The sequence below is a fragment of the Chelonoidis abingdonii genome, chromosome 3 (assembly GCF_003597395.2).
Source record: "Chelonoidis abingdonii isolate Lonesome George chromosome 3, CheloAbing_2.0, whole genome shotgun sequence".
NCBI classification, from domain to species: domain Eukaryota; kingdom Metazoa; phylum Chordata; order Testudines; family Testudinidae; genus Chelonoidis; species Chelonoidis abingdonii.
In genome coordinates, this window is record NC_133771.1 from 152417929 (window position 1) to 152438311 (window position 20383).

A 20383-nucleotide genomic window follows, 5' to 3' on the forward strand; every position below is an offset into this window, starting at 1 on the left:
GAGCCAACTTTATGACTGATCCTTTGCCTCCAAACTTCTGTTACCAGATAATACATTTGTCCTCATATTAATCAGGGGGTTGTCATGTTCCTTTTGCATATAGGCCAGTCTACACTGCGACTTAAATCGTTAATGGGCCGATAATACCGATTTAACCGCTATGTATCCGTTCCAACACGACCGTCGTCATTTAATATCAAGTTAACGGCTCCTTGAAATCGATTTCGGAAACTCCTCCCAAACGAGAGGAAGTAGCGCTAAATTCGATAGCGATAACTCGATTAGTTCGTGGTGGACGGAAATTGTGACGTTTGGCCTCCGGGCGGGCATCCCAAGAGCAGCACTGACCGCTCTGGACAGCAATCTGAACTCGGATGCAGCGGGCAGGTAACAAAAAGCCCCGCCGAACTTTGAATTACATTTCCTGCTTGCCCAGCGTGGAGCTCTGATCAGCACGGTGGCGATGCACTCTGAAATCGAAAAGAGCTCCAGCATAGACCGTACGGGAGATACTAGGTCTGATCGCTGTATGGGGAGACAAATCTGTTGTAATCCAGCCCTTACAGAACACGAAATGCCAAAGCGTTGAATAAAAAACTCCAGGATATACAGCGCTGCGTGACAAGCGTAACGGGAAGCCAGAGACTCAAATGGATGCTCATGAAGGGAGGGAGGGGTACTGAGGACTCCAGCTATCCCACAGTCCACAGCAGTCTATGAAAATATTTGCATTCTTGGCTGAGCTCCCAATTCTGTAGGTTCAAACACAGTGTCTGGCATGGTTCAGGAACAGCTCCTCAGTTTATTTCCCCCCACCACGTGGAAAAAAAAGAAGATGCTGTCTATGGCGTTTGCTCAATCACTCGCGAAAAAGGCGCCAAAGGTTGTCTGCTGCCTTCACAAAGGAGGGGTGAGGCTGTACCCAGCACCACCGGGGAAATGTTTTCTGCCCCATCAGGCACTGTGCTCTCAACACGGAAGTGGGAAACTACTGGGATAGCTGAGGAACAGCTACCCAACAGTGCACCGCTCCTGAAATTCGATGGTAGCTTTGGACCATGGACGCAAACAATCGATTTCGGGATCCCACTGTGGACGCGCTAAACCGATTTTATTAGATCTGTTTTGTAATATCGGTTTAAGCTAATTCGAAATAATCGTGCAGTGTAGACATACCCATAGCAATGAAGGCTTATAGAACAGGTACTAGCACAAAGAGTCCTGGATCTCAAAAACGTGCAGTAATATTTCACTTCTTTGTGGGTATTGAATGAAAGGGTATCTCAGCTATGCCAGTTCAAACCACATCACAGCTGCAGTGTCCAAAGAGACTCTAAAGTTTCAGACTCAGCCACTGCTATGTAAAATAATGCCAAAGAAACATTCCCATGTCAAAAACACAACTTTTTATAGTACATTAAATAGCTCTCTCAAGCACTAAGGGAATAGATCAAATAAATATCCTATTCCAAGTAAGACAGAGATCCACTGTGTATCTCTTCAGGAAGAGCATGTAGTCTAAATTCTCATCTCTGCGAAGTGAGGGACTTTTGAAAATCCATCTACACTTCAAAAAGGTCAATTTTCAGTTTGTTAAAATAGTAAATAGAGTAGATTCTTCTTAACTGAGGTAGCTCTTCCCCCAATTATGCTGCTGTCACAATTAAACAAAAGAGCCATTTAAAACAAAATAAAGTCTGAAAAGAATTTAAGGCCCAGTTTGTCCTATTGGTGACCTAAGGCAAAGCATGCAGATCCAGCTTGGGGAAGTACAGAAGCCCTGAGAAGCCCTTCTGTGGGTTCACCACAGATTTGTATGGGTTCCAGATTGGGATGGGGAGGGCCAAGGAAAAAGCACTGTCCCCTTCTAAGCCTGAGACAGTCAGGTACAAATGGATACAGATCTATTGTGTATTAACTTGCACTGTGGTGCCAGAGGGAGAAGAAGAGGTTCCAAGTCTGTGCAGGAAGGCTGGTAGCTACTTGTGAGTTGGGGCTCTGAATAGAAAAGGGACCAAATGCGGGGAGGGGAGACACACAAAAGTCACAGATAGGCAGAGAGGAACAAACACACACACACACACACAGACAACAAAAATGAGAGGCGAGAAACTGGATTTCAGTAGTGAAAAGGGGGGTATATCAAGGCAAGAAGGGGAAAAATGGGGACTTCCCCGGTATGAGAGGGTCTATGCTTTCCCCAAGAAGGAGCAGGAACAGGGGGGAAGCCCAGTTTCCAACTCTTGCACTATTAATCACATCTTGCAGTATCAGGTTTTTCTTTAAAAAGTTCCTTCTCGCTCTCTATATTGGGCTCTAAGGGCCATTGAGTTCAGTGGGATCTCAGTGCCTATGTGTTCCTGAAAATCCCCCTAGGTGCCTATCTGCATCTTGAGGCACTTAAATACCTTTACAAATCTTTCTCAGAGTGGTGTGAGCAGATGACAGACTACGGGCTTTAGCAGAGAGCTAGAGAATCATCTCCCTGCCAGGAATCCCTCACTTACTAAAATTCTTCCAGCACCGTATGCCAGTCCTCTCTGGCCACTGTGGGTATATCTATACTACACTGGGTGGCGAGCCTCTCAGCATGGGCCCACAGATTTGGCCTAGTAGGGTTTGTACTAGCACTCTAAAAATAGATGAATAGACATTGCGACTGGGGCTGGAGCCAGGCTCTGAAGCCTGGGTGAGGTGAGGTGGACTTAAGTGCCTGAGCTCCAGCCTGAGTCACAATGTCAAGGCACAATCTACACAGTTATTTTTAAAGAACTAGCACAAGCCCTCCTAGCATAAGTTTGTGGACTTGGGCTCGCTCCCACAGGTAGGGAAGACAAGTCCCGGAAGACCAGAAATCTATGAGTGTAACTTTTTGCCACATTTTACCTCCATCCATTTTAGCCTTGTCTACACAGGACAGTTTTAGCAGTTTTACCAGTACACCGATATAACCCCCCATGCAAATATTCTTGTTCTGGAAAACTCAGTTTAGCTTCCCAAACAACATGCAGAAAAAAGGAAAAAAATCACTCCTATAGTGGAATAAGCATATCTAGAGGGCCCAGGGTTATACTGGCATAACTATATCAATTTAAAGTCAAACCTTAAGGTTTTTCAGTATAACCTTCTTGTGCATGCCCACTCTTTGAGTTTTGCGCTGATACCCATTACCATCATATCTAAGCAGCACAAAACAATGTGCTTTATTTTTTTAAATCTCATGATTTTTAAGCCAACCTCACAATTTTGGGGGAACTGACTAATGGTATTTGAAGACTTGACACTGTGATGATGGAAGATTCCTATTCCCTCATGGGAAAGTCCATATGAGAAGGGAAACACTTCAGGTGAGGGAACAGGCTTGCCTTTAGAGTACTCGTGGAGGCATGGACCTGCTGTCAGTCCCCTGAACCCATCTGAAGGCGCACCCATCCCCTTGAGGAGACATTCAAAGGGAAAGTCATTTGAGTAGGGCTTCCATTGTTTTGGATAAATAGCCAAACTTCTGGAGTTTCTTCTGGACCCCAAACATTTTGAGGCCTTTAATTACATTATTTAAATTAATCTATAATTTACATGCACCCTTCCAGCATCTGGAAGCCTCTCAGCTCCTTAACTTATTTGGATAATTGCCCCTGACAACGTGTATACAATGTCCAAAATTCTGTTCATAAATGAAAACCTGTAGCCTTTCCCAGACTCTACTTGGATATACCCCTCAAAAGAGAGCAGCAGACCAGGGTTGAAATAAAGTTCTGTAATGCATAATAGTAATAATCACTGCATCACATCTACATTTCTTCTTTAAATTGTTATCTGGCAACTTTTCTATCAAAAAATTGAAGCTTAGAATTTCACATACCTTTAACACCTGGGTAAAATACGCCTTCATTAAAATTTGTTACTATTGTCCTAGTTAAGCAGCAGTCATTACCATTACTGTCATAGATTGGTTCCCTGGGAGCTGTTTCAACAAAGCGTCTGTTCCTATTAAATATGTCCAAGTTAAGTGGAACGTATTTTACTGAAATAACTACCTCCATCTGGAGCTTTTTCTATCATTTTGAAAAAATGTTTATAATAATGCCCCTTACAATACACCAGAGTACAAACGTTTTTACAGAGTAAAAAAAAAATATATTGATGCTGTAACAGAGATAACACTTCTTGACACCTGCCACACTTGAGCCCTGTGTCCGTCATTTCCCTTGTTCTTTTGACTTGTCCCATGTGCCAGCTGATTTTAGCCAGCATCTTAGCAGCACACTGGCTTCATGTCTTTTACAGAGTGCTTTAGGCCAAGTACCGTTTACCTCCCCAGCTCTCACCAGAGGTCAGAAGTTTACTTTACATCTCTTTGGAACAGCCTGTTGTGGTTACCTCAGTAACAAGAATGTGAAACAAAATGATCTGAAAGAAAGCAATGTTTATTATATTAGAAACTAAACAGAAAATAAAAGTCAAACAGAATAAATGTGGTTGTCCTAGTATGTATACAAGGCCTAGCTCAACAGGTTACAGCTAGGGCTGTCAAGCGATTAAAATAATTAATCATGATTAATCACGCAATTATCAAAATTAATTGTGATTAATCATGCTATTAATTGCACTGTTAATAATAGAATACCATTTATTTAAATATTTTAATATATTTTCAAATATATTGATTTCAATTACAACACAGAATACAAAGTGTACAGTGCTTACTTTATATTTATTTTGGATTACAAATGTTTGCATTGTAAAAAACAAAAGAAATAATATTTTTCAATTCCCCCATTACGAGTACTGTAGTGCAATCTCTTTATTATGAAAGTTGAACTTACAAATGTAGAATTATGTACAAAAAAATCTGCATTCAAAAATAAAACAATGTCAAACTTTAGAGCCTACACATCCACTCAGTCCTCCTTCTTGTTCAGCCAATTGCTCAGACAAACAAGTTTCTTTACATTTGTGGGAGATAATGCTGCCCGCTTCTTGTTTACAATGTCACCTGAAAGTGAGAACAGGCATTTGCATGGCACTGTTGTAGCCGGCATTGCAAGATATTTACGTGCCAGATGCGCTAAAGATTCACATGTCCCTTTGTGCTTCAACCACCATTCCAGAGGACATGCATCCATGCTGAAGGGTTCTGCTCAATAATGATCCAAAACACTGCGGACTGATACATTTTCATTTTCATCATCTGAGTCAGATGTCACCAGCAGAAGGTTGATTTTCTTTTTTGGTGGTTCAGGTTCTGTAGCTTCCAAATTGGAGTGCTGCTCTTTTAAGACTTCTGAAAGCATGCTTCACAGCTCGTCCCTCTCAGATTTTGGAAGGCACTTTAGAGATTCTTATGCCTTGGGTTGAGTGCTTCATCCATCTTTAGAAATCTCATATTGGTAGCTTCTTTGCGTTTTGTCAAATCTGCAGTGAAAGTGTTCTTAAAACGATATGTGCTGGGTCATCATCCGAGACTGCTATAACATAAAATATATGGCAAAATGCAGGTAAAACAGAACAGGAGACATACAATTCTCCCCCAAGGAGTTCAGTTACAAATTTAATTAATACATTATTTTTTTAAATGAGCATCATCAGCATGGAAGCATGTCCTCTGGAATGGTGGCTGAAGCATGAAGGAGCATACAAATGTTTAGTGTATCTGGTACGTATCTTGCCATACCAGCTATAAAAATGCCTGTTCTCACTTTCAGGTGACATTGTAAATAAGAAGTGGGCCGCGTTATCGCCCATAAATATAAACAAACTTGCTTGTGTTAACGATTGGCTGAATAAAATGTAGGACTGAGTGGACTCGTAGACTCTAAAGTTTTACATTGTTTGGTTTTTGAGTCCAGTTACGTAACAAACAAAAAAACTATGTTGTAAATTGCACTTTCACGATAAAGAGATTGCACTACAGTACTTGTATGAGGTGAACTGAAAAATACTATTTCTTTTATCATTTTTACAGTGCAAATATTTGTAATAAAAAATAATATAAAGTGAGCGCTGTACACTTTGTATTCTGTGTTGTAACTGAAATCAATATATTTAAAAATAAATATAATATTAATATTTGAAAATATATCTATCTCATAGAACTGGAAGGGACCCTAAAAGGTCATCAAGTCCAGCCCCCTGCCTTCACTAGCAGGACCATGTATTGATTTTGCCCCAGATCCCTAAGTGGCCCTCTCAAGGACTGATCTCACAACCCTGGGTTTAGCAGGCCAATGCTTAAACCATTAACAAGTAAACTATTACAGGACCATTAAAACAAAAAAAATTCTAAATGGAAGGTGACTGTATTAATTATAAATTGGGCCAACAATATAGGGTCAAAATCTGCTCACTGAAAGCCAATGGAATCACTTAGTAAGTAACAACATAATGTTATTTTTTGTATTTACATAAACATCTCTTATTATTGTTCATCCTTTCTAGAGTCAATACATGTTTTTTGTCCCCCATCAAACTACCAAATATACCACAAAATTGCCCCTTCAGTGAGCAAAGCCTGCATTTGATTATCTAAGTATTAAAATAGCCCCAAATATCACTGATATGAAGCATGCTAACTTCAAAATAATTGGAAAAAAGATTACAGGCAATGGAACAAACTCCCCCTCTCATGGATGGGGAGGGCAGCTGTCATTATGATCACAGTCATGCCAAGGATATTTTATGTTCTACAGATGGTTCCCTTCCTCTTCGACTCTAAAGATAGAGATGTGCTGAACAAGCATTTTGTAAAATTCCTGTTGAAAGGAACAAAGCCAAAGATCAAATTAGAGCAAAGAAAATGGTGGGATACCGTTCCCAAATTTAAAGATCTATCTGCCTTTTAACATCAACAAAAGGTGGATATTTCCTAAACAAGGACTTGATTGATTTAACTTGGAAAGGGTAATGTTTTAAAATATAAAACTGAGGTGGACTTTATATCATTGCTGATTATAGTGGATCCTTGGCTGCTCCAGTTATACTTGGCCTCTGTCTGAAGATAAACATTTCATATATGTACCAGGAGGAGAGAAAATTGGAGCAAATCCTTTCAGACATCTTTTAATTAAAGAGGTTTTTTCCATACAAAACATAATCCTCGTGAAGGAATAGCACCTTTGCTTAGTTTGAAAAACTAATTAACAACATTGTGAGCATTGAAAATTACAGCTGATCCTGTGTAGTAGAAAATTTCTGTCAAATCACTACATGCACCATGAGTATGAGTGCACGCTTCATTGTATGTAGATGTTCCATCTAGACTCAGGGGCATACCATAGAGTTGTGTTCTCCATGTAACTGAGCCCTCGCAGTGCTTGTATAGGAGTAATTAAAAGGCAGGAGTAGGAGGTGGGCAGATAGAAGTTAGCATGAACATGGTCCTCAAGGAAGAGTGCATGATTTGCTACATGTAAGGGGCAGGGTAAAAGACTAGTGTTAAAGAGCTAAATAGGGACTCTGAAAATGCTGGACTAAGTATATGTAGTAAACATTCCTTTTAAGGTAGCTGTACACATATAGGCAAGTGTGAATTAATGATAGAGCTGGACAGATAATGTAAAATATTTTTCACAATTTTATTTTTCATTTTTCAAACAGAATTTTTAGTTGTAACAATTATTGTTCAGCTAGCTGGAAAGTGCAGCTAGCTCACAGTGTGGCTAAACTCCACAGACTCCTTGCAGCATTTTTTTTCTCCATCCTCCATAGCAGCAAACAAAGGAGAGGACAGAACACTCCTTCACTGGGGAAATGGAAACAGACAACACTTGGAGTCTAAATGAGAGCTTAAAAGCTCACTTCTCTGTTGCTTTCAATGGCCATCCACTGCTAGATGGCATCATTATTACAAATCTTGAAAGATATCTGTTTCTGCTCCACCAGCGAGACGCACCCAGTAGAATGAGGAACACCATACCAGCCTCTCCCAGTAGTAAAGAAAAAGGGCTCTTACCTTATCAGCAGGAGTCAGCTAGTAGTCTATTTGGTGCTCTGCTCAGCACTAAAATCACAGTTGGCATTCCACAAACAATACATAACCGTAATGATATACATTGAACAGGGGTGGTGGCAGAATGGAGCTTCACAGAACCCTATCTTCTTAGAGTAGATAAACAGTTACCTAGTACTACTCTCTGAAATCCCTCAAAGAAGTGAATGCAGTAATTAAAGAAAGAATCACTGCAAAGAAATCCTGCTATAAGCACTTAACCTTGTAAACTTATTCTGTGGGTATTCTGACATTTTGTGTGCTGAAGACTGTAGAACATGAGTCTTGAGTCAACTGGACTCTCTCTATACATTAAGTAAGTGATAGTGTGTTGATGTGATTCAAGTTCTTTTTTGCTGAGGTACAGCCAGTTTCTGGCTTAGTTATCTTTTATCGAGTATCCATTTTCTATTCATTATCTCCCCAACATTGTTTCTGATTAGTCTGCTGCCTCTCTGACATAGATTTGCCTTCACGGTGCAAGGAATGTCACAGGAATGCCAAAAATACTCAGTTTTTTATTTGAAATGGTATGCCTCTGAGGTGCTTTCAGTGCTAGTTGATTGTTGCTGAGAAACCCACAGTTGGATAACCAGCAGTATTCTGAAGCAGCAAATGGAATTTGGCAAAGACTGAGTTCTAGGAGAACTTTAGCTTCATGATCATTTGACTCTGTGGTATTTGAGAGTGATTGTCAAAAATTCAGTGCTTTTCTTTAAAAGATACCTCTTTCGGACTGAAAAGTGACTTTTGATACTTATATTGGTTTGCCTGCAGAGTTATCTTTCCCCTCATTATTCAAACAAAAATACAGTCACCTTGTGCTCTCTCTCTCTGCATATACATGCTGCCAGAACTGATCTTTTCCTTTATTATTTCTAAGATATTATATTATCTTATTGGCTGGACTCCCCAAAACAGCCTTGCTACCAGTCTGCATTGCAAACAGAATGGTACATATAAACTCAGTCTCACTAAAACCTTGTTTCAAATTAATCTGAAAGAAAGTTGTAGAGTTTTAATATGGTCTTGTTTTAGTTTTTGCTTTTTGACATTTTGATACTTATGATTTTACTGAACTCATTGGGCCAGACCCTACACCCATGCATATAGTAGAAATTTTGCCATTGGCTTTAAGGGAAGCAGGCTCTGGCCCTATAAATATTTCATTTGTAGTTGTATTAACTGACATACAAATTCTCTATCTGCCAGTGGATACCTGTTCTTAGTTAGGAAAGGTGCTCCAATTATTTTATTTGGAAGTATGGAGGGAAAAATCCTACCTTATGCTGTATGCTTGTAGTAATGGGTGAAGAACATGTAAAGACCTCCCCACACTCTCTTCTCCCATGCAGTAGCATCATGCTGCATCCAAGCTCTCAAGAGCAGTAGATAGTGTATCTGCTAGCAGCCCAGATAAAGCCACAGGGATGATCTATTACCTTGTGTGTGGCTAGGCATCCCAGCTCTTGCACATATGCTACAGCTTGTAGTACATAGTATGGCAGGAGCATACTGTGCCCCTTTTCAAGCTCCAGATCCAACTTCTCTTGGCATCGGTTATAGTCAGGCCCTTAATTGTCCATGTACAAAGTGATATCTATTACTCTAATAGCCCCATTTTCTGGGGACTGGAGGAGGCAGGAATTGAGTTTAATTCTGTTTCTTTGTGAAAATATTTTGGTTCAAATTATCCTGATGGCTTTTTCTAATGATAGTCTTGTGCATACCTGGTTTGTTATATGCATGTAATCAAATATTTCAGTCAGTTTAATAAAATAACTGGAAATTACATGTCATGATTAGAGTAAAGATGCTCACTCTCTAACATGGGAACACTTTGTTAAATAGAGAGATCAGATGATTGAATTACCGTATAATGTTTCTCTAAACAAAAGCTCACTGTTGTAATGATTATTGTAATGTCTTTGATATTTACCTGGCAAGGATTTGTTAACTTTTTAAAACTCCTTAATAAAAAGATGTGACTAGTGTCAAAGCTTTCATGACTTCCCAGTGTTTCACTTTTAGGCAATGCACAACGTTCACTGTTTATTTTTTTCCAGAAGTATAAAAACAGCGATAGAGAAAGCAACACTTGGGGACTTGTTCCAGATTTACACCCATGTTTTCAAAATCAGAATCTGGCCCATTGTTTTATTTTATTCTGAGTTCCCCCCTATTTATGAGACAGCACAGAAGCTTTTTCCTTTATATTTGCACACTTTCTTTACAATAACTGGGGATGACTCACTTTTCATATTTGTAATGTATATTCAAGACTCCATCTGGTCAAATCCCACCTTCATGATGTTATGCCAAGACTTGCTTCCAGTACTTAGAGTGTTGAATGCTGGGTAGAGCACACACCAAGTCAGTAATCTATAGAGATGCTTCACAATCACTACAAATCAGAATAAAGCCCCAATGGTGTGAATCTGCACCAATTTAGATTTATATTTCATATTAAGCAATACATTCTGTTCTATTTTAGCTTTCAGAATAGCAAAGAACATGGTCAGAACATGATTTATTCTGAAACCCAGAGAAAATTCATCATTTTCCTGTGCTATAAACCTTCTAATCATTTGTAGATAAGATTGATGAAGTACATGCAAGTTAGAGTGTAGAACATAAATTTTTCTGTCATCAGTTGACCATTTATGAAAATGTTTTTGAAAGTCCTTCAATAAATAACATTTATCAATTCTAGGAATGTGTTCTTGGTTTTTTTGTTTTTGTTTTGTTTTTAGCTAGGGAAGAAAGAGCTTAACTCAAAACCTATTACTTAAGTTACAAAACTGCTTTCGAAAAAGTATTTACTGTAAAAGATATATTCCAGAAAGCTTATCTTTAACCATGTAAAAATCTACTTATTCAGAGCCTGCATCCAATTATCTTCCCCTGTCTGGAGAACAACAAAAGTGATTAAGGGGCTGAAGGGGATTGTGTTATGAAAGGAGATTAAAAAAAACAAAATATATATAGCTTGGCCAAATTACCACTAAAGAAAAATATGACAAACATGTACATGTATATGAAAGATATAAATAGGAAATGTGTAGCATGGATCAAGGAAATAGAGCTCAGAAAAAATCCTGCCAGTGAGGACTATAAATATATGGAGCAGTCTCAGAATAGTGGTAATGAAAACATGGAGCCAGATCTTCTGGTGCAGTGCAGCCACTTATTGATGCATCACTAACAGAATCTGGCTGCAAAGCCAGCTTTTCTTAAAGTATATGTTCTTATGCATGCTTCACTATAGGATGTACTCATGCCTGTATACTCTCAACTGGAGAATGCAAAGAAGAACCCACAGGCTCATGTCTGCTCAGAGCAGCACCTCATGCTTCCAAACAATGACATATAAGGCCAGGTCTATATTCAGAAGTTAAGTTGACCCAGCTACATCGCTCAGGGGTATGAAAAATCCACACCCTTGAGCAAGGCAATTAATTCAAATTAATTCTACCAGGTGTAGACAGCATGAGGTTGAAGGAAGATTTCTTTCATTGACCTAGCTATTGCCTCACAGGGAAGTGGGTTAGCTATGCCAACAGGAGAATCTCTGGTGTTGCTGTAGTGAGAACCTAAGTCAGTGTTTCTCAAACTGGGGTTGCTGTTTGTGTAGGAAAAGCCCCTGGCAGGCTGGGCCGGTTTGTTTACCTGCCCCATTAGCAGGTCCTGCCGATCGCGGCTCCCAGTGGGCCAATGGGAGCTACTGGAAGCGACGCAGGCCGAGGGACGTACCTCAGCCCACTGGCTTTTAAAAAAAATCCCTCTCATGTTAGCCCTGGCTTCTGAAGGAGTCAGTTTTAAGGTACCAACCACAGTGGGAATAAAGGAATTAATTAAAATAATTAAAAATATTTATTTGTGAATCTCATAATGACTAGTTAGGTTCAGGGAGAATAAGAAATGTCCATATTATCTCTGAACCATGGGCATTATTCATTATTTTAACTGAGTCCAATTTTATATGCTTTGACACTGGAAAGTCTGTGGCCCTTTAATACTTAGTAAGCATTTGTGGTGTTTTGTTAAAGTTTTTGATCTTGTCTATACATAAACAGTTATTAATTCTATTTTCTTTGTATTCTTTTATTTTAATTTCATAGTTGTTTGTTTAGGATATATTTTACAACTTGACAAATATTTTTTTTAAAAAATTCATGATTACATAGACAGAGAGTGTAAGTGAAATATAATCTCTCTTCCAATAATTTTATATGAGGCACTTCATAAATGGAAAGGGCAAAGTTTGGACCCCTGTCCCATCATGGTTGAAAATCACAGAAGAAAATGGAAGGCCAAAGACTAGCAAACAACATTTTCATTCACCCCTGTTGAGAGGGAGTAAGACAGACTGATGGCTTTTCTTGAAGGGTTGGAAAATTGGTATTATCTAGGATCCAAAAAATTCTACAAGAATATGGGCATAATTACAAGGAAAACATATATAGTATCTTATTACTCACTGCATGATTGTTACAGAGCACGCTATACACACTATAAATTGGGTCAGGTTGACTTGTGTATGCTGGAGAGACTGGGATGAAATAATGAATAACTAAAAGGGCTGGGAAGAATCTAATGGGAATGCCTAAGACTCAAGTCTTGCATAAAAGAGTGTTGAATGACTTCCTGGATGATGCTGAACTATTCAGGGAGGGGGTGCCAAAGATCTTTGGCATGGTGGGGGGATGATTGTGGATGAGGATGAAAAATCCCTGTGGAGTGGTTTGAGCAGGAGGCTAGCCATGAATATCCAGATGGGTACAGGGAATAAGAGCAGGGGTCCTAGTTGGAGGTGCTCCTTAAAGGACTCCATCAGAGACCTTTGCAAGTTCAAATTTGGTTTAGATATGGGCTGAGAGTGGAGCCGGTTCTCATCTTATTGGAATTGCCTTCCATCCTTAAACTATTGTGATGGGGCAAGGCCAGATGGCTACAGTAAAGTACTGAGAAACAGGTATGTTAGCCCCAGGCTAAACAAATCCCTAGGACCATGGTAACCAAATGGCAGTTGCTCCAGGTTAATCAAGGCACCTGGAGCCAATTAAGACCTTTCTAGAAGGCAGTGGAGATAGCTACTTTAATTAGAACACCTGCAGCCAATCAGGGCAGGCTAATCAGGGCACCTGGGTTTAAAAAGGAGCTCACCCCAGTCAGGCAGGGAGGAGCCAGAGGAGAAGGAGTGCGAGTGAGGAGCTGGGAGCAAGAAGGCAAGGAGCTGAGAGTGAGAGAGTGTACTGCTGGAGGATTTAGGAGACAAGCATTATCAGACATCAGGAGGAAGATCCTGTGGTGAGGATAAAGAAGGTGTTTGGAGGAGGCCATGGGGAAGTAGCCCAGGGAGTTGTAGCTGTCATGCAGCTGTTACAGGAGGTACTATAGACAGCTGCAATCCACAGGGCCCTGGGCTGGAACCCGGAGTAGAGGGCGGGCCCGGGTTCCCCCCAAACCTCCCAACTCCTGATCAGACACAGGAGGAGCTGACCCAGACTGTGAGGAAGATCACTGAGGTGAGCAAATCTGCCAAGAAGCGCAGGACCCACCAAGGTAGAGAAGGAACTTTGTCACACTATATACTTCTGAGGTCACAATCTGGCTGTCTCAGAAGTACAGCAACTATTGTATGGGACACTAGATGTGAAACTGGGCAGTCCTCCTGCCATCTCTCCTTCCTCCACTCACATGTTGTTGTGGAAAACAGTTGTCCTGGTAGTGTGAACAGGGTCAACTGAGTTCAACACCTGTTCTAGTAAAGTGTGCCAGAAACCTAGCATGCTTTATTACTGTGGGTGTTGAACTCAGCTGAACCTGTTCATAAGAGCAGGACAACTGTTTTCAACAGTATCTTATACAATGAATGGGCTCTGGTATGTTTGACACTCATGTCAGTATGGCAATTTCTATACTGTAGAAACTTAGAACACTTGTTTCCAGCAGACTAACTGCATTGCTTGTACAGACTCAGTCTCTCCCCACAGGCCTAAAATTTCTGCGGTGTTGCATGTCAGGCTAAGAAGCCTGATCCTCACCTACTGTCTCTATGAGAAACTATTCCACAGAGTGAACTAGAAGATATAGGGCAGATACCAGCTTATAGAGTATCTGCCTAAGCTATGTTGACATAGCAAATGTCCTATTTACATTAAAAACAAGAATAAAATGCAAAAAAGTTGTTGTCATCAAGGCCACTGTAGTTACATTTAAACACTGCTGTGACTGAATAGGTCCGTATACAATTTATTAACACTCAGACTGGTGCACTTAAATTTACAGTGATATTTATTTTACTCCTATGCATAAGACTAAAGAAAAACGTGTTTTTTGTTATCAGGCTGCTGGAGGCCCCACAGCCCTACTACATCATGTCCTAGGAAAGGAGCAGCAAAGATGGATCCTCCAGGCCTGCCTAGAGAGGCTGCATGAAACCATCCAATCAGACCTCAGCAGTCTCAGAAAAAGGAGCTGCAGAGGTTTAGCTGCTCAGTTCCTGGATATACTAGGGTAAGCTCTTTTCTGCCACAGGAGCACCACTGGCTGTGTTTGCTTAAGCTGGGAGAGAGAGGATTTAGGAATTGTAATCATTAGGTAAGGGGTGAAGATAAAGGGGCCCGGTAGGAAGAGGCCCACGAAGTAGCAGCAACGAACGGAAGTGAGCAGTATGTGGCTGCTGTTTATAGGGTCTCTGAGATGGAACCCAGAGTAGTGTGTGGGCCTGGGTTTGACCACTGATGAAGTGGTGTAACCCCATGCAGGAGGACAAGGCTTCTTAGGAAGCCCAAGTGAAGGGGTGAATTTAAAGGGCCTAGAGCAGGTAAATAGGCTGTTTTTGATGGACTCTTTCCTTACCCCAGAAGGGGTTCATTTTGACTATGACACCCAACTGCAGGGCTGAGCCACTGGGAACCTGCCAAATGAGGTCAACAACCTACAGAGGTGCCAGGAGTGAGAAGAGGACTGCAGCGGTACCAGATGCTTCAGAGGGAGTGAACAGAATGGGCAATTAATTGAGTGAGCCATCCAGGTAGTCCAATCCCAGATTCTAGCCATAAGAGGTTTAAGGACACCAAGAGTCTTAGGGACACCAACGTCGCAACATCTGTAATGGGTTTTGGTAAAACACTGAAGGCAATACATACTTTAAAAGGAAAAGACTCTCATAGATTCCAAGGCCAGAAAGGACCATTGTGATCATCTAGTCTGACCTCCTGTATGACACAGACCATAGAATTTCCCCCCATGATAATTCCTAGAGCATATCTTTTAGAAAAACATCTATTCTGGTGTAACCCCTTTGGAGATGCTCCTGATACTGTAGGGGACTTGCACCTGGACTACAGAAGTAATGGTGTCAGAGGCACAGAATTCTGTTTCTTAGATTGCCTAGGGTCCAGAGCAGAGAGAGAACAGGCTGGCAATGCTACTAGGACCAGTCATGAGCTAGGACTCAGAGAAAAGGGGCTGACTTTACTTTCATTTGGCTGTTGTTGGAGTTGAGCAGAGAGAGAAGCATTACAGGTAGGGAGGATCTTTTTCTACCCTCCACATCCCTACCCAAGGGAAGACTGATTCCTTTGGGGATTTCTGAGACACTGAACACTGTCAGCGCAACAGAGACCAGAAACCCAGGAGGCTGAGAAGGGAGTCAAGGTCAAGCTACCAAGCACCAGCCTAGCTGCACATTTGAATCCAGACCAGAGAGCCACAAAGACAATCTCTCCATCCTAGGTATGGAGACTTTGTAAAACCCTCATTTATTTTGACATTGTGTCTTTAAGGTAGCCACTGATTTCAGCGCTGTGAAACCTATCAAAGACTGAGCCTGAACTCACTATTTGCCTAAGTATGTGCTGAGAGGAAGCAGGGAGGTATGCATTGACTGTAAATGTTGGAAGGGGTAGCATTTGTGTATTGGTAACTTTTTCCCCATTGTTCACTATCCTGAGTTTTCCTGTACCTGATAAAACCCTGGTTATTGTTTTATTACTCTGGCAGTTGTGATAGCCACTTTATTTTTGTGTGCACTAACACTCATCTGTATGAGACTGGGTGTTTAATATTTTCCTAAAAAACAGGCCCTTCCTGCTCTCTGCACTAGGTGGGGGTTCCTTGGGTAGAAGCACCAGGTGTCCTTATGGATGAACCCAGGAAAGGGAGAAGGCTGCAGCCCTACCCCATGGGTTACAGTTGGTTTAAAAACTGTCAATGATGGAAACTGCCCCATGAGCCTTAGTAAGTTTAAAGGTGTTGGTGTAGTTGTGCGGATCACACTGCAGAGGCAAAGTGGCAGAAGCAAGTTAGCTCACCCCTGGTTAATGTCAATGGATTTAAGCCCTGATTAAGTAAACTATTTAAATGCTTATTTAAGTTCCATTGAAATCACTGTGATGTAAATACAAACTTAAGTGCTTTGCTGAATCAGGGCCTTCAATTGTTACCTCTGATTGCCAGTTGGTGGACACTGCCACATCAGTTTTAGTAGTACAGAGGGGGAAACTGAACTCCTTGGAGACCTGTTTAGACCATGTGGCATAGCCAGCTTAGTGGACATGAACTAAATAGGCTCTACTTCCTCTGCTTTCCTTCCCCTTGAGTTGGCTTAACGCACCCTCCCCAAAATGATGTGTGGGAGTTGTATTTGGGTCCTGCTATCCTGTAGCAGGCCACTAAGGAAGCAGAATGGCAAATATATATTTTTAAGCTTGCAGGTGTTGCTGTCAGGGTTTAAGAGAGGGATAATAATCGTCTACCAGGCTGATAGTTTTCCTGAAACACCTGACCCTGTTAGCAGGTGTCTATTCTGCTGCGAAAGGGGTAAGTACAAGTTGCTGACTTTCAGAGACACACTATAAGGGAAGTTGAAATGGTTCTCTGAGGAGTAAGCACTGAGTGTGGCCTCAGCAGTGCTGGGGGAGGAATCCTAGGAGCAGCCAGCCTAGGCAGAAAGTATGAGAAGTCATTTGTTATCATCTTGGGGGGGTTGTTATTATTATTTTATTTTATTAAAGTCAAACACCTGGAAGGGAGTGGTTTGGAAGTGGCATGCTGTATGTTTGTAAAGCAGATTAGAAAAAGTATCTGCTTTCATATCCTTACAAACATTGCAAACAGCCTCTTCAGTTTTACGGCCAACGGTTACTGAGGTGATTAAGGAGCTTGCAGTAAAAATATATTATCTTACAAATCCCTGAATGACTTCTAAAAAGCACTATGACAATAATCAGTGCTATACTTGAGAGCCATTTTGACCAGGTTACTAAATTGAGACCATACCTTATGTTCCGGGAAGAGTCTTTCCAAAACATGAGAGTCTGGGGATGAAAATATTTTTGAGACCTTACAAACAGCATGTATAATGGTTAGAGAATTGCCTAAAGATGTAGAGTATAAGAACCATTGCATTTCAGTATAAACTATCAGGAGAGGATTGAGAGACTGTGCAAACTAGCTTCTCTGAAACTGGAGCAGTTTGGGCTATTTTGGAAGCAAGTCCTTCTGTGTTAAAGACTAGTTCTGGATGGAGGCCTGTGATGAAAGAAAGCAGGTCTCATGCAGGATAGACCAGGAAAAGGGAGGATAAAGATAGTTCTATGCCAGCCTGGAACGTCGACTATTCTGAAGGCCAAAAGTTCAGCTATATCATCAAAATTACCCTGGTGGTTCCAATCTATGATAGTGCATCCTAAGCTGCCTATTGTCTTCTGCACAGCCCAGAATCCCCATAGCACCTAGTCCATCTTCCTGCCTGTGACATGCCCTCCCCACTAGGTCTAGTAAACAGATCGATACTGTATCTGCAGCAGGAGACTTCTTCCCTGGCCAGTTGCAGCACATTCACTGCTTTTACTAATTGCCAGAATGGCATCTATCCAGTCATATACAGTGATGTGTAGGTAATGGAAAGCCAAGCACAGGCACAAAAAATGTACTCTGCTTGGCCACCTCTTAATTTGCATACGTGAAGGAAGTGGCCTAAATCTGACACATACACTCTTATTTGTTATAGATTCACATAAATATAAAACTTTACACTGCATGCAATGTTTTGACAGCTTTAACAGTTTAGTGAGCACTGAATGCTAACCTGCTTCAGTCAAAATAGATATGTTTGATATCTGGTTCTGGTTTTATTCAGATAATTGGGTTTATTTTTCTTTTCCAGCAAGATAACTGTACATATTACTTCAGTCTCTGGTATATGTTAATCTTGTCCAGGTTTTTTCTAATGCACTTATACAGAATTTCATAGATCATCTATGTCAGTGAAGACGGAGAGAATTGAGGACCTATTGTGTTTGACTGGCAAAGGCCTTGTTTGATTCAGAATTAAAAAGTGTATTCTAGATTGGGTGCCTTCTGTGTCACTGGCATCTCGGGGTATATTTCAATGACCATGTGGAATCTACCTAACCTATTTACTTACTTACTCTCCCTCTCTCCTTCATTCCCCACCAGTATTTTTCTTTTCCCATCACTTGCTTCTTTCTGCTGCATTATTTCCACTGCTTCTTTCCCACTCTAGTTCAGTCAATGAGCCTTTTAGTTCTGTCCCTGCCCTCCATTTCTCCCTCTCTCCCTACAATTTGCTGGGCACAAACCCTGCCCATCAAGTCCTTTCTCTCCTGCACACACCTATGCAATCCTCTCTCTGGGGTAGGTTGTGTTGCTCCCAGAGGTGAAAGTAAGCCGGCCCGGCGTACTGGCAAGAGCCGGTACGCTGTGCCAGACTGGACCGGCTTCCCTGGCAGTGATTTAAAGGGCGCAGGGCTCCAGCCACTGCAGGGAGCCCCAGGCCCTTTAAAGCACTGCTGGAACTCGGGCAGCCGGGCTCGGGCAAGGATTTAAAGGGCCCAGTGCACCTGCCTCTGCGGGGAGCCCCAGGCCCTTTAAAGCACTGCCAGAGCTCTGGCAGCCAGGATCCTGCGGTGATTTAAAGGGCTTGGAGCTCCACGGTGGCCAGAGCCACCTCTGCAGCTGGTAGGTCTGGGGTGATTTAAAGGCCCTGGGGCTCCCAGCCACAGCCAGAGCCCTAGGGCCTTTAAATCTTGACAGACCTTGCCTCTTCAGGTTGAGGCCTCACTCAGGACTCCAGCGTACCAGTAAGTCCTTTAAGTTATTTTCACCCCTGGTTGCTCCTCAGGGGCAAGAGGAAAATGGGCAAGTGTGAGGCAACCAGTGCTGGGTGACACCTCCTTTCCTTTGTCTGCAGCTCCTCCCCACTGCCTGCCCCAAGATGCTACATTAAGAAGCACACTGTGGGTGAGGGAGTCAGAAGGAGGTGGGAGCCTCAATAGAGAGACCAGATTTTCAAAGCTGGGGGGAGGGGAAAACTAGGACAGCTGTTTTAGGGTAGGGGACCAACCGCAAAGGAGAGAAGCTGGGATTCATGCTAGGGGAACAGGGTGTTTTAATAGGAAGTCTCACGAGGAGACTGGGAAGAGGAGTATGGGGTGTGCAGCTTTGCAGTGTCACAGACCTGGCACTGGGAAGCCCTGAAGCATACCAGCACTCGGTCAGCCTTTTGTCAGTTTCACAAATGCTGCCAACCAGTTGTTCCTTCTGGTTGCTTAAGACTTCAGGGGTCACAAAAACAGCTCTAAAAAATATTCATACAGCCAATAGGGATTCTCTGGAAATACAGGTGTTTCAGGAATATACAGTCATCCTAAGGATGAGGAAGCCTTGGCTACTTGGGCACCCCCAGAGAATAGCAGCTAGGTGGAGGAACCTGCTCATTTCCCACAGTCCTGCTTATGTATGAAATTTCAAATTACCATGAGTGATAGAGCAACAGCAGGGACAAATATTTGATACCTATCGCGTGCCTTTCAGATGGAGTGAGTTTATAACTGATCTTCCCGTGGTCTTTGTAATTCCCACCCCGTCCCATCACAGAGATTCTCTACTAGGTTTATAATAAAGTAGATTGTGTTACTTCAGTAACAGGTGAGCTATAGTACACGATGGGACTGATTCTGCAACCTTTCTGCAGACAAAATTGTATGATGGATGAGTCAAGACTTCTAGTCTGGAGACTTTGGACTAAATTTTCTGATAGGAGTTCTTGCTTTTGCAGACATAATTTGCACCCACAAAATCTGTATCTGCATTTTTGGACATACAACTCTAATGCAGGCACAAACCTGAGTAGTTTTGTTATACACCTGACTTCAGGTGGAAAGGGGCAGTTACTTAGGGTACGTCTACACTGCACGATTATTTCGAAGTAGTTTAAACCGATATTACGAAACCGATGTTATAAAATCGGTTTTGCGCGTCCACAATGCGATCACAAAATCGATTGCTTGTGTCCATGGTCCAAGGCTACCATCGATTTCAGGAGCGGTGCACTGTGGGTAGCTGTTCCTCAGCTATCCCATA